At 35.7% G+C, this 12,807-nt stretch overlaps 1 pseudogene; it reads right to left on the bottom strand.

Moving 5' to 3' along the window:
- Window positions 1-3,684: 3,684 nt before the first annotated feature.
- LOC120073568 lies at window positions 3,685-5,009 on the bottom strand (annotated as a pseudogene).
- Between the last annotated feature and the right edge of the window lie 7,798 nt (window positions 5,010-12,807).

The following is a 12,807-nucleotide window of genomic DNA, read 5'->3' as shown; positions in this document are numbered from 1 at the left end:
AGTAGAGTTCAGTGAGGTTGCAACCTAGATAATCATAAGTTGAGACGTTACCATAAGACTTGCAATGGCTCAAATTAGTACAGGCTTTCAGCATAAACATGAAACATCACCCAATGACAATGTTATAACATTATTTCCAGTCAGCTTGAATATGTATGCACACATATATTTCAAACCTCAAGAGGCAAGATTGAAAGGCATTTTAAAAAGCATGAATCGCACTTAACATAGAAAGAAAATTATCAAAATCACTACAACGTACAACTTCAACTTGCGCTGCTTTATTGTTGTGAATGGATGTTTGTGATATCCTAATAAAGGCAACATAATTTTTCGTGTAAGTTTCATTAGCCAAAGCTTTATCTGCTATGAGTTTCTTGTAACTAGAGCTCAAGCCACCCTACACAAGAATTCATTAAGAAAATGATGGTTATTTGTGTCTCTCAAAGACCCTCTCAGTTCCACATCAGAACCTTGTAAAAGAAACTACAACGTGATTCTAATCAAAAGAGATTAGTTAAGAAATAAGCTTTATAAGACTACCACTTTGAGCACTACAAAAGGTTGAAAGAGGGCAATAAATTGGGGTGGCTCTTTGCCTTGAAATATACGACCCAGCCAAAAGAAAAAAGCATATGATAAGGAAATTCCCAAAGATAGAAACTATTTATCACGTATACTTTATGTTTATGGTACCTAAACAGGCCTCCCTTTCAGTGAGTTGGACATTGTATTTGTCAACCGTGTAGCCATCTTTTGATCTTCCTGAGGTTTGAAATAATAGAAAATGGTTTAACAGCAATAAACACATATGTTTATGTACAAACGCACTTAAATATGTCATGATATGAAATGTAAGGAATGAGAAAATATCCCTACACTTGTTTACAAGCAATTATTCTTTTACAGGAATCAAGAGAACTTTCACTAGATCAAGGAAACCATCTTCCATTATTCCCTTTCTTAGAGAATCAGCACTAGTTATTCAACTGAATTGGCAAGTGTACCACCACATTCCAAGTTTAAGTATGTAACTTACAATAGTTAGATTTTCTCAAAATAAATCCTAAATGCTAACTAACCTTGATGCTATCCTTTCCAAACAAGAGCACAAGAAATAATCTTCTTTCCTCTCACCAGAGTGGTAGGTGTAAAGAATGCTGTAGTAGTCTCCGCTATAAAATTTACCAATATCCTCTACAAGCAATGGAGTTTTGGCACTGCCATTGATTCGCCATACCTAGAGAATGAAAACCATCAGGACCCCGATTAAACAATCAAACTAATCTAACCATTTCAAACAACCAAAACTGGTATCATCTAAACCTCCATTTTCCCACCTCCCTCCAGCAACGGTGGAACTTTCTCATTCACTGGTGCACTTTTTGTTAATCCCTTGAGATCGAGACATTGTTGCTTCAATAGAGCTGTTTACAAAAAGAGTACTATTTTGAATAATAATTAAAGCAAGTAGAATAAAAAACTCATTTTATCAATTAGATGTGGTAACTACTAGCTACTTTCCTCTTCCTTCCTCAGCATCTGTAGTCACTGATCCAACTGGTCAGGACTCGAAGTTGGACTTAAAAGAATGTGTTTTATAGCCTTGTATAACCCGAGTCACACGAGTTACCTTTGGCCTACTCTGGCTAGCAATAAATTCCTGAATATAAAGTATTGTTTGATAAATATTGTCTATAACTTTAATTACTTGAAATTTTGGCATAAAAGGTTACTTCAGCTACTTGAATTGTTGTTTTTCGCTCCTCTACTTGCGTCACTCTTCCAACCCAAACAAATATTTCAGCACCACAGTCTAGGAGATAACACTTATTATTTTCTAGTATGCTTAGGCTAACAACTACCCACATCCAAATTGCTAGATTTCTCCCAACTACAGTAGCAAACTTCCAGTACACAGTAAAAACACATCCAAATGAGATACACCAAATCATAGTAAAATGACCTTCTCAAGTGTCTCCTTAATTGCTTCATCACTCAACTTCTCACTCATACCTTTCTTAAGGATGTTATCACAAAAGGTAACAAGTAATTATGCACAAGAACTTCAAGTAATTCGACAAATGTATCATATACAACAAAACCATTAATCAAATCGAATTTCAAAGGCCATAGACATATAAAAAGGCCAAAATCTAGGAGTAGAGAGACATATTGGAGTGAAACCATAGCTGGCTTTCATTGAGACATTTACACAAACAGTTGAGAGGCGTAAACATAAGAATAAAAATTTCATGCTAAAACACATAAAGTAACAACATGCCTCCAACATTGAGACATTTTCTTTACAAGTTCATAAGGTTTTCAGCCCCCTTCTCACAAAATCTCACCAATGCATGATTTCTACCATATAATCCTAAACCATATCTCATGTCAAAACACATAAAGTAACAACATGCCTCGCAAACATAATAATATGCACAACCAAACATTCTCAACAAGTCAACAAATCATATGCACCATATCATTTAAAAACTCATTCACACGTAAGCTATTACACTACTACATGACATCACAAACATGCTATTATTTAGCTAAAACACATGATCAAGATGATCAATATGTAGCCATAAATAATATATAAATTACAATAGAAGCCCGAAACATGCTAGCACATAACAAATAGACTCCAGAAGTAGAATTCCACTTGCATAATGCATATAAAAGAACTTCTAAACTATTTGAAAGACTCCCAATTACGAGGCTAGTAATGGGAGTAGTATGATTATGTACTATTTCGTGTATATATTTTTGCATATAGTACCCAAATCCTACAGAATCTAATTGACGAGGGCACTGCATATAAAGAAGTTGAAAACAATTGTTAAATTATTATAAAGAAGTCGAATGAACATAAAAATGTTAAAAAATGAATACAAATTTACCTTTACAGGTTTCCATTTTGGAGAAGACCGATAGTGTTGGAGATCGTGCTTGGCTTGCTATGTTTTCAATCTACTAAATAGTTTAAAACATTTAGTTAAACATAAATACTTCAATTAAGAGCTAAAAGTTCAATTACACTTACATATTTATAACTCCATGAAAATCCTCTTGAACCTTACTTCGAAGAGAATCCAAAACATAAACAATTTTCTTGTAGATTGATTACAATCAATTATACCAATGATAACTATAATAAGCAACAATTTTGAAATATTAGTACGTGTATAATGCAAATTAAAAATAACTTAAGAACTTGTATCTACTTATCCTGTGTTATATGGAATGAGGACTAATTGGTCTAAATTAGCCAATTCTAGTTGATTGGCTAAATTTCTAGATCGGATATCTTGAGACTTCATGTGTGACGATATTCTTGCTTGATCAATTATAAAAAAAACTTCTTCATAGTATCACGACCACATTCATCCCAAAGATACCTAAACAAAGTAAAAGATATTATTTATCAACATGAAACAAAGTATACATGAGTGAATCTAGCTAAGTAATACTTACGCAATGTATGTCAAAATACACATGTAGCCTATTTCAACCATATTGCAATATTAGAGCAGATCATCGCGGCCAAAATAAATAAATTTGTCTCTTCCAAATATATGCTCATCTAAAGAGCTACGGATCATGCCTATTTTAACCATACTACTAAAAACTATTCTCACTTTTTACACTCGTCTCTTCTTCTCTTCCCCAAATTCGTTCTTACATTATAAAACAAGCATTTGGATTCTCATCACTAAACAATTGTGGTGTGTGTAAATTCTCCCCCACAAGCCCACCCAGCCTGTACATGTATTCGTATCCGTGTCCATACCCTATTCCTACCATTCCCATATACTCCATTTTGCTCCCTTCTATTTTACCTCCACCTTCATCTTCCCTACATTTCCGTCGCCGCCGCCGCCGCCACCGTTACCACCTTTCTTTTTCTTCTTACCTCCACCATTGTCATTCTCGTTGCCATTACCATTTTCGTTGCCATTACCATTGTCATTGCCATTGCCGTCACTGGTGGCAGGGGGTCTTTCTTGTCGCCACCGCCGCCGCCTTCGTTTTTGTTATTATCCTTCTCCTTTTTCATTGGGAAAATTTCAACGGTCCGTTTTAGTCTCCCAGTTAAGCTACCACTTAAGGCCTTAACATCATTGTGCCTTTCACTGTCACCAAATCCTTTTGTCTGTCCACTGACATCTCTTGAACGCCTATTTGAAATCAAATAGAATCAAATTAAATCAGAAATCATGTTCTTGTTTAGTGATAATAATTGTTGATTTATATCTCTTACCTTTGAATTTCGCTGTTACTCTCTGCATCTTCTCCATACAGCCTTAACAGTGTAATGAAACCTTCAACAACGCTGTCGTCACCGGCGACTGAAAAGACAAAGAACAACACACAAAATCAAATAGAATCACAGAGGGGACCGATTTTTCATTAGGGGGTTTATTGATTTTTAAAATTACCTCTTTGGATTTCTTCTTATTCTCATCTGTTTTCTTGTCGGATTTGTTGTTATTAGAAGAAGTCTGGTCATCGTCGATCTTATCTTTGGGCTTCGAGTCTTTTTCCTTCTTGGGCTGTGGTGAAATCAAATCCACTTTCTTCTTCATCTTATTTGAAAGTTTCTCACGGAGTTTCATTGCGTCTATTTTCTTCCTCGTTACTATTAATTTGTTGCCATCAATCTCAGCTTTCACAGACTATACACTTGAAGAACAAACAAAAAACAGAGCCATATTAATGGTGTCAGATTCTTGCATTGTCGATAACAGGTAAATCACTCTAATAATTGAAGAACGATCGACGGATGGCGAGCGAAGAAAGCTGAAGAACGATCGATGAACGGCGAGGAAGAAAGCTGATAACAATCGACGGACGACGAGGGAAAGGTTTAGGGATTGGGCGAGGTAAGGTTTAATGATGGCGCGACGGAGAAGGGTTTGGGCGTAAAGAAGAGAAGGAGCGCGCGATTTAGGGATATATTGTTTAATAAAATAAGAAAAAAAACATTATACCTTTAACGACATTAAAGCCCATCTTCAATGTCGGTTTAAAACCGACATTAAAGATCCGGTTTTTTAAACCGACGTTATACATCCGATTTCACTTTTTCCAACCGACATTAAAGTCCGAATTTCTTCTAGTGAATTCCAATTCGTGAGTTCGTTTTTCTTTTTTCGATTTCATCTTTGATTGGGAGGTTTTTTTTTCTTTTAGCGTTCTTGTTTTTTCGATTCTGTTTTTCAATTTTTCCTAAATAGTTTTCTAGTCATTTAGTCTTTTCTTTCTCTTTTTCTTAAGAACCTAATGATTTATTCAGCTCACTGTGAACATAATGGATTGTGAGCAGAGTTTATGTGCTTGCATGAAATTTTGCTTTGTTCATTGCATTGATATTTTGAGTTTTGATTGATTAATTAAGTTAAGGCTTGCATTCTTCACTGTTTCATTTGATACTGTATATTCTTTCTATAAACATATCAGTGTATTTTGAGGTTTGATATTTTAGGTTTGATATTACAGCTACATTGGCTTTGTGTTTGTCATTGATAATGTCTATTAGTGTATTGGAATATATCAGTGGCTATCATTGATAATGTCTATCACTGATAGAATGTGTGATTGCTATCATTTTTTATTTGTTCATTAATTTTTATTGATATCCATTGAAAGACATGCCTAGTTTTATACTGGTATCAATGATATTGATTGATTTATATTTGCTTTTGATAGCTATTAGAATCTATTGATATTGTTATTCAAGAGTTTTTGTTTTACTTTTGCAGGAATTTTAAAACATGGTTATTCCAATTGTTGTTTTTCATAGTGGAATATGGAATGAAAAACACTATTATGTGAATTACAAATCTACTAGAGTTTTAGTAGAAGATATAATGGTTTTTGAAGATTTTATGGGTTTAATAGCTAAGAAGATTTGTTTAGATGTGTCTACTTCTTCTATAGAATTTTCAGTTTTATTAGATTTTGTTATGAATGAGGTTCAAAATGCAGTTCAAATTCGTGAAAATAAAGATATAGCTTGGTTTTTGGCTTTAGTTAAGGAATACAATACACAACATCCTTTGGTTGCTCATACCAGTAGTTCATGTTTGGAAGTGTCTTCTAATGTTGTTTCTAGTGGAGCTGAGAATTATTTGTCTACTGTTCCTTCTTCTAAACCTATGATTGATAGTGGTGATTTCCAAATGATTGTGGAATACATATTGCTCGTGATTTGAAAGAAAAAGATGTGTTTGTTAGTAAAGAGATTTTATAAAAAAAAATTTACTTGATAGCGGTTAAGAAGAATTTTGAATTTAAGACTATAATGTCAAATTCAAGAGCAATTGAGTTTCGATGTGTTCAAGATGGTTGTCAGTGATATGTGAGGGCATCCCATTATAAGCGGAGTGTTTTGTGGATGCTTAGGAAGTTTATTTATATTCATGATTGTTCTATAAAAAGTATTCAAACTTGTCATAGGCAAGCTTCTTCGTCCTTAGTAGCTGAATGTTTGAAAAATGATTTTAGATTTAGTTCTTCTCATACCTCAACCCCTAGTGATATTGTGAATAAAGTCCATAAGGAATTTGGAGTAACATGAGCTCTTATAAAGCATGGAGGGCAAAAGAGCAAATAATGAAGTCTTTGAAAGGTGATGCACGTGAATCATATGCTTTGATTCCAAAGTTTTGATGAAGTTAGAAGAAAAAAATCCAGGTTTCTTGTTTCTGACTTATTATATGATCTTTCAATGATAGCTTCTATCACTTATTGGAGTCTATCATTGATATCTTTCATCACTGATAATATGAAAATAATGGAAGTTATTGGTGATGGACTGCAATCAGTAATAGAAGCTATTGGTGGTAGGCATCAATCAATTATATACCTTTTGTAATCTGGCTTAATTGTTTATTTTCTTCTTTTAGGTGCATTTACTGCCTATGAAGCTGACATAAATGAGCATTTTAAGTATTGTTATATGGCTACTGGAGCATCAATTGAGGGTTGGAAACATTATAGGCCTAATATATCAGTTGATGGGACGTTTTTGAAATGTAAATACGTTGGGACTCTTTTGACGGCTTCAACAATTGACGGTAACAATCAGATTTTTCCTCTTACTTTTAATATTGTTGACTCTGAAAATGATGCATCCTGGAGATGGTTTTTTGAGAATTTAAAGAAAAATTTTGGTGAACGAGAAGAATTAGTCATTATTTCTTATCAATATTTTAGCATTCTAAAAGGTGTTATGAATGTTTTTCCAAATGTTGAGTATTGTGTTTGTCTACGACACCTTTTGCAAAATATGAAGTTGATTTATAAGGATTCTTTAATTGATGACATATATAATAGTTGTGTAAAAGCTTATATAATTGATAAGTTCGAGTTTTATATGAAATGGATGGAATCAATATATCTTACAATTCGGGAATATCTCAATAAAGTTGGTTTTGAGAAGTGGGCACGTGCACATTCTAGGAGAAGAAAGTATAATATGATGATTACTAATATTTTAGAGTGCTTGAATAATATTTTGAAAGAGCCTAGGGAGTTCCCCGTTGCATCATTACTTGATTATATTAGAGAAATACTTCAAATTTAGTTTTATGAAAAAGGTCAATCAGCATTATCCATGAAGACTGTTTTGACTAGTTGGGCAGAGTCTGAGTTGCGAGAGCAACACAATCAATCAAGAAGCTTCAAGGTACAAATACCTTAACTATTAGAAAATATTATTAATAACATGTTATCAGTGATAGCTTCTGTCATTCATAACATGTTATCAGTGATAGAAGCTATCACTGATAGTTTTTGTTTTCACTGGTAGCTTGAAAATATTTAATCAGGTAGGGATAGTATCACTTACATTTTCGTTTATATTTTAGTTTTCATTGACATTCCATTAGTTCACCTAGTTGATTACATTTTGTTGATTGTTTTATTTTTCAAGTTGATCCTATTAACAATGAAGAATATAAAGTAGTTGATGGGGACAATCACTTTTTGGTAAATTTGGCCTATAAATCATGCAGTTGTCGTGTTTGGGATTTGATGGAGATTCCATGTGCTCATGCTTGTGTTGTTATTTGTGGGCTAAATTTAGATATATATACTTTTGTGTCGGACTACTATTTTTGCAGTACATTGTTATTAACCTATAAAGGATTAGTTTATCCTATTGGAAATCATTCTGATTGGAGATCTGTTGATGTTGGTGTGAATGTATTACCTCCAATAGTTAAACGTTCGGCTGGATGACCATGTAAACAAAGAATATTATCAATTGGTGAAAAGAAAAGGAGCTCGCAGTGCAGTCGATGTCATCGCCATGGCCATAATTGTAGGACATGCATATTTCCACCAGTTGTTTAATGAAGAAGCTTGATTTGTAATTGATGTTTGTAATGAAGAAACTTGTTTTGTAATTGATGTTTGTCATTAATTTATCAATGATAGTGAGACAGCCAATGTTTTTCACCAATTTGTCAATTAGATTGTAGTTGTTGCTTGTTGTCATCAATTTAACCATTAGATAGTGAAACAATTTGTTATTGATGTTTGTCATAAATATATTAGAAACCTTGTTACTAATGTTTTGTTAGTGAAACAGACTTTGTTGTTGATATATCCATTCTTTAGTCAATATGATGCTTTTATTTATGAAACTTTCATTTTTCTTTAGCCACAACAATTGAAAAACATGATATCAAGCTATTTGTAATAACTTCTGTCAACAATTAATACAATGAAGCGATAGATTCTATCACTGATAGTAGATAAGCAATTTTGCAGAAAATCCATCAATGATAGATTCTATCACTAGAATCGCCAATCAAATGCTACACGATCGTATAACATTATTGATACCATACTATAAGTGATAGAAGCTATGCATCTTATGTTTAAAGTTTGATCAACGTAACAACCCTATTGAAGAACACTAAATAACCTGTTGAAGAACCGACCTAGAGACTAGACGATCGCTTAACAAGTCCAAATAATCGTTTACAAAATAATATACGATCGCTTAACAAGTCCAAACGATCGTTTACAAAATACTATACGATTGCCTACCCAATGCTAAACGATCGCCTACTAAATGCTACACGATCACTGAGCTCAGCTACACAATGTTGAGTAATAAAATGCTATACGATCGTCTACCCAATACTACATGATCGCCAACCAAATGTTACACGATCACTGAGTAACAAATACTATATGATTGCTTAAATTATCTACACGATCACTAAGCTCTGCAACACAATCGCTGAGTAACAAAATGCTATAAGATCGCCTACCCAATACTAGACGATCGCCTACCAAATGCTACACGATCGCTTAGATCTGCTACACAATGCTGAGTAACAAAATGTTATACGATCGCCTACCAAATGCTACACGATCGCTTAGATCTGCTACGCAACGCTGAGTAACAAAATGCTATACGATCGCCTACCCAATGCTACACGATCGCCTATTAAATGTTACACGATCACTTAGATCTGCTGCACAACACTGAGTAACAACATGCTATACGATCGCCTACTCAATGTTACACAATCGCCTACCAAATGCTACACGGTCGCTTAGACCTGCTACACAATACTGAATAACAAAATGTTATACGATCGCCTACCCAATGCTAGATGACCGACTACTAAATGCTACGCGATCGCTTAGATCTGCTACAAACGCTGACTAAAAAAATGCTATACGATCGCCTACCAAATGCTACATGATCGCTTAGATTTGCTACCTAACGTAGAGTAACAAAATGCTATACGATCGCCTACCCAATGTTATACGATCATACACCAAATGCTACACACGATCGCTGAGTAACAAATACAATACAATTGCTTAAATTATCTACATGAACGCTGAGTAACAAATACTATACATTTTCTTAAATTATCTACACGATCGCTGAGTAACAAAATGCTAGACGATCGCCTACCAAATGCTACACGATCGTTTAGATCTGCTACACAATGCTGAGTAACAAAATGCTATACGATCACCTACCCAATGCTAGACAATCGCCTACGAAATGCTACATGATCGCTTAGATCTGCTACACAACACTAAGTAACAAAATGCTATACGATCACCTACCCAATGCTACACGATCGCTTAGATCTGCTACACAACGCTGAGTAACAAAATGCTATACGATCGCCTATCCAATGCTACATGATCGCCTACCAAATGCTACATGATTGCTTAGATCTGCTACATAACGCTGAGTAATAAAATGCTATACGATTGCCTACCTAATGCTAGACGATCGCCTACCAAATGCTACACGATCGCTTAGATTTGCTACACAACGCTGAGTAACAAAATGCTATACGATCGCCTACCAAATGCTACACGATCGCTTAGATCTGCTACATAATGCTGAGTAACAAAATGCTATACGATCGCTTACCCAATGCTAGATGATCTTCTTCTGTGGTCGTAACAATCCCAGAAGTGTTTGCCTCTAGGATGCCAGACATGTCAGCCTCTGTATGTGGCATGGTGAATAAGGCAAACATGTCGGGCTCTATTTGTGGGATGTTGGCCTGTATAGGTTCGACGTTAATTAGTGATGTTTTGGCAGTGGTGGTATCGGGTTGTACAAGTGGGGTGGGAGTAGGTGAAGTGGTGGTATCCGGTTGTAGAGGGGGGATGAGGATGGGAGTGTTAGAGGCAATCGTAGTCGTATCGGGATCCCGATATGGGATGGGTGACCTGGTCGTCTCCTCATTCACCATGGAACCCTTCAATTAGTAAAGTAAAATGGTGAGTTTATGAACATGTAAAAGCTAACACATAAAGACATAAAATGATGCAAACTTTGCACATAGACTGCAACAATGATAGGGTGGCCGACAATTACCCTTTCATGTCAGTCATGTTTTCCTCCATACTAGATACACGACTATCTAAACTCAATATACGACCATCCAACCTTGATAGTGAGTTGTCAATGGACCGCAGGTACGAATAAATAGACTCGTCGACATTGGCTCCCTCCCTATGGCGGGCAGTACACTCAGGACACTCCTCATCCACAGGTCGCTCTGTACCGGAGTCCGCAAGAAAGACATCAGCTTGGTTCAACTCGTCCTCCTCGCGTACGTCCCCCATCATATCATGGAACATATCATCACTACGTGTGTATGTCCCTCCTTCCACCCTTCCATATTCAGCATCCTCGTGCTCAGAATGCTTGGGTTCATCCCTTCCCTCTACCCTGACAACTTCATCATTGTCATCTCCATGATGGTCATCACCGTCACTTTCATTTTCGGGACTACCCCCTCACTCGTCAACCAATTGCCACTTTTAGAATTATCATCATCCGCACCTAGCTGAAATATAGGTCGTCGTTCCACTGGGGTATCCCAAAACTCCCTTTCAGCATCTGACATCACAGTGCCCTCTTTAACCTTTGTCTACATTAACAACCCAGTAAACTGGTTGGTGTCAATTTAATAACCAGATAAACATATTATGCATAGAGTAAACGTACATTGTTAGACTCGAATATCTCTCTCTCGAGTACTTTGAAGGACACTGAGTGGGAGCATGACCATCGTAATATATGGGGCAAAGCCACCTTGCTCCTTTGCTCCGCAATGTTCCCAGCTATCAATTAAGTTAGTATCTCGTACGTCCATACCTAAATAAAATTTAAAATATATTAAGAATAATAGTAATATTAGATCAAACAACACAGTTATTATGTTAATCAAATTTACCTGGAACGCTTGTGGAAATCCACGTAAGGAGTACTTCACAACATAGTTTTTATTTGCTTTGACCCTCATCTTGTATAGACTGCTCTTATCATTCAAGGCAGTCTTTAGGGCATCCAATGTCCTCTCACAAATAATGGTATCCCAATCAAGACTATTGTAGTACTTCAAGTTTAGAACATCCTTGAAACGTTTGAGGTCAACTGCATTTTTCTATTTGTTTTTCCCCATCATTGCGACCTCAGTATAGTAAGCTAAGATGATCTTCACAGCATCATCATCATTTTCAAACTCTAAGTCCTTGTATTTTTCTTCAAGTTCACGGAGGTGTAAAGTGTCATTCGTCACTCAATTACCAAAATACTTGATAGCAAGTTCATATGAGGACTGCTGGTTCCGATAAACTCGTGATGGGGATTGCCACAAACCAGTCATCACCAAAAAGTCATCCTTCGAAAAGGTAACAACCTTCCCACAGACAGAGAATGACATTGAGTCTGATTTTGTCCTCTTCACTTCTCTAAGCAATATGTGATGGACAATTGGGCTGTTAAACACCATATCAATGTCAACAAAATCGCCAAAAATTTGTTCTCTTGAACATGGCCAACCGCATTGACGTGAACTTTTCTTTGACAATCTTATTTGCATTAGCAATGTGGACCAAGCTGGTTACTTGACCGGGAAATCGGTCGGCTTCGGCTATTCTGAAACATGTAGCCATTTAAATCACTCTTGCATTTATTAAAAAATTCAATTAGTAAACTCCTCCAGAAAAAAAAAATGTAAAACAACATTCTGTTTAAATCTCGCTGGAATCGCTCTCTCCGGTGTCACTCTCTCCAGTGTCGCTCTTACTTATCTCCCTCACATTCTCTCTTTTTTCTCGTCTTCAACCACATAACACATCGAAAACCGGAAAAACAAACAAAAAAACCATAGGTTCACTTATCTCGCTCACATTCGCTCTCTCCAGTGTCGCTCTACCGATTTCACTCTCATTTATCTCGCTCACAAACTCTTTCTACTTGTCTTCAACCACAGAACACATCGAAAACCAAAAAAA

The sequence above is a fragment of the Benincasa hispida genome, chromosome 3 (genome assembly GCF_009727055.1).
Source record: "Benincasa hispida cultivar B227 chromosome 3, ASM972705v1, whole genome shotgun sequence".
NCBI classification, from domain to species: Eukaryota; Viridiplantae; Streptophyta; class Magnoliopsida; order Cucurbitales; family Cucurbitaceae; genus Benincasa; species Benincasa hispida.
This window is presented reverse-complemented; position numbering and strand designations above follow the sequence as displayed.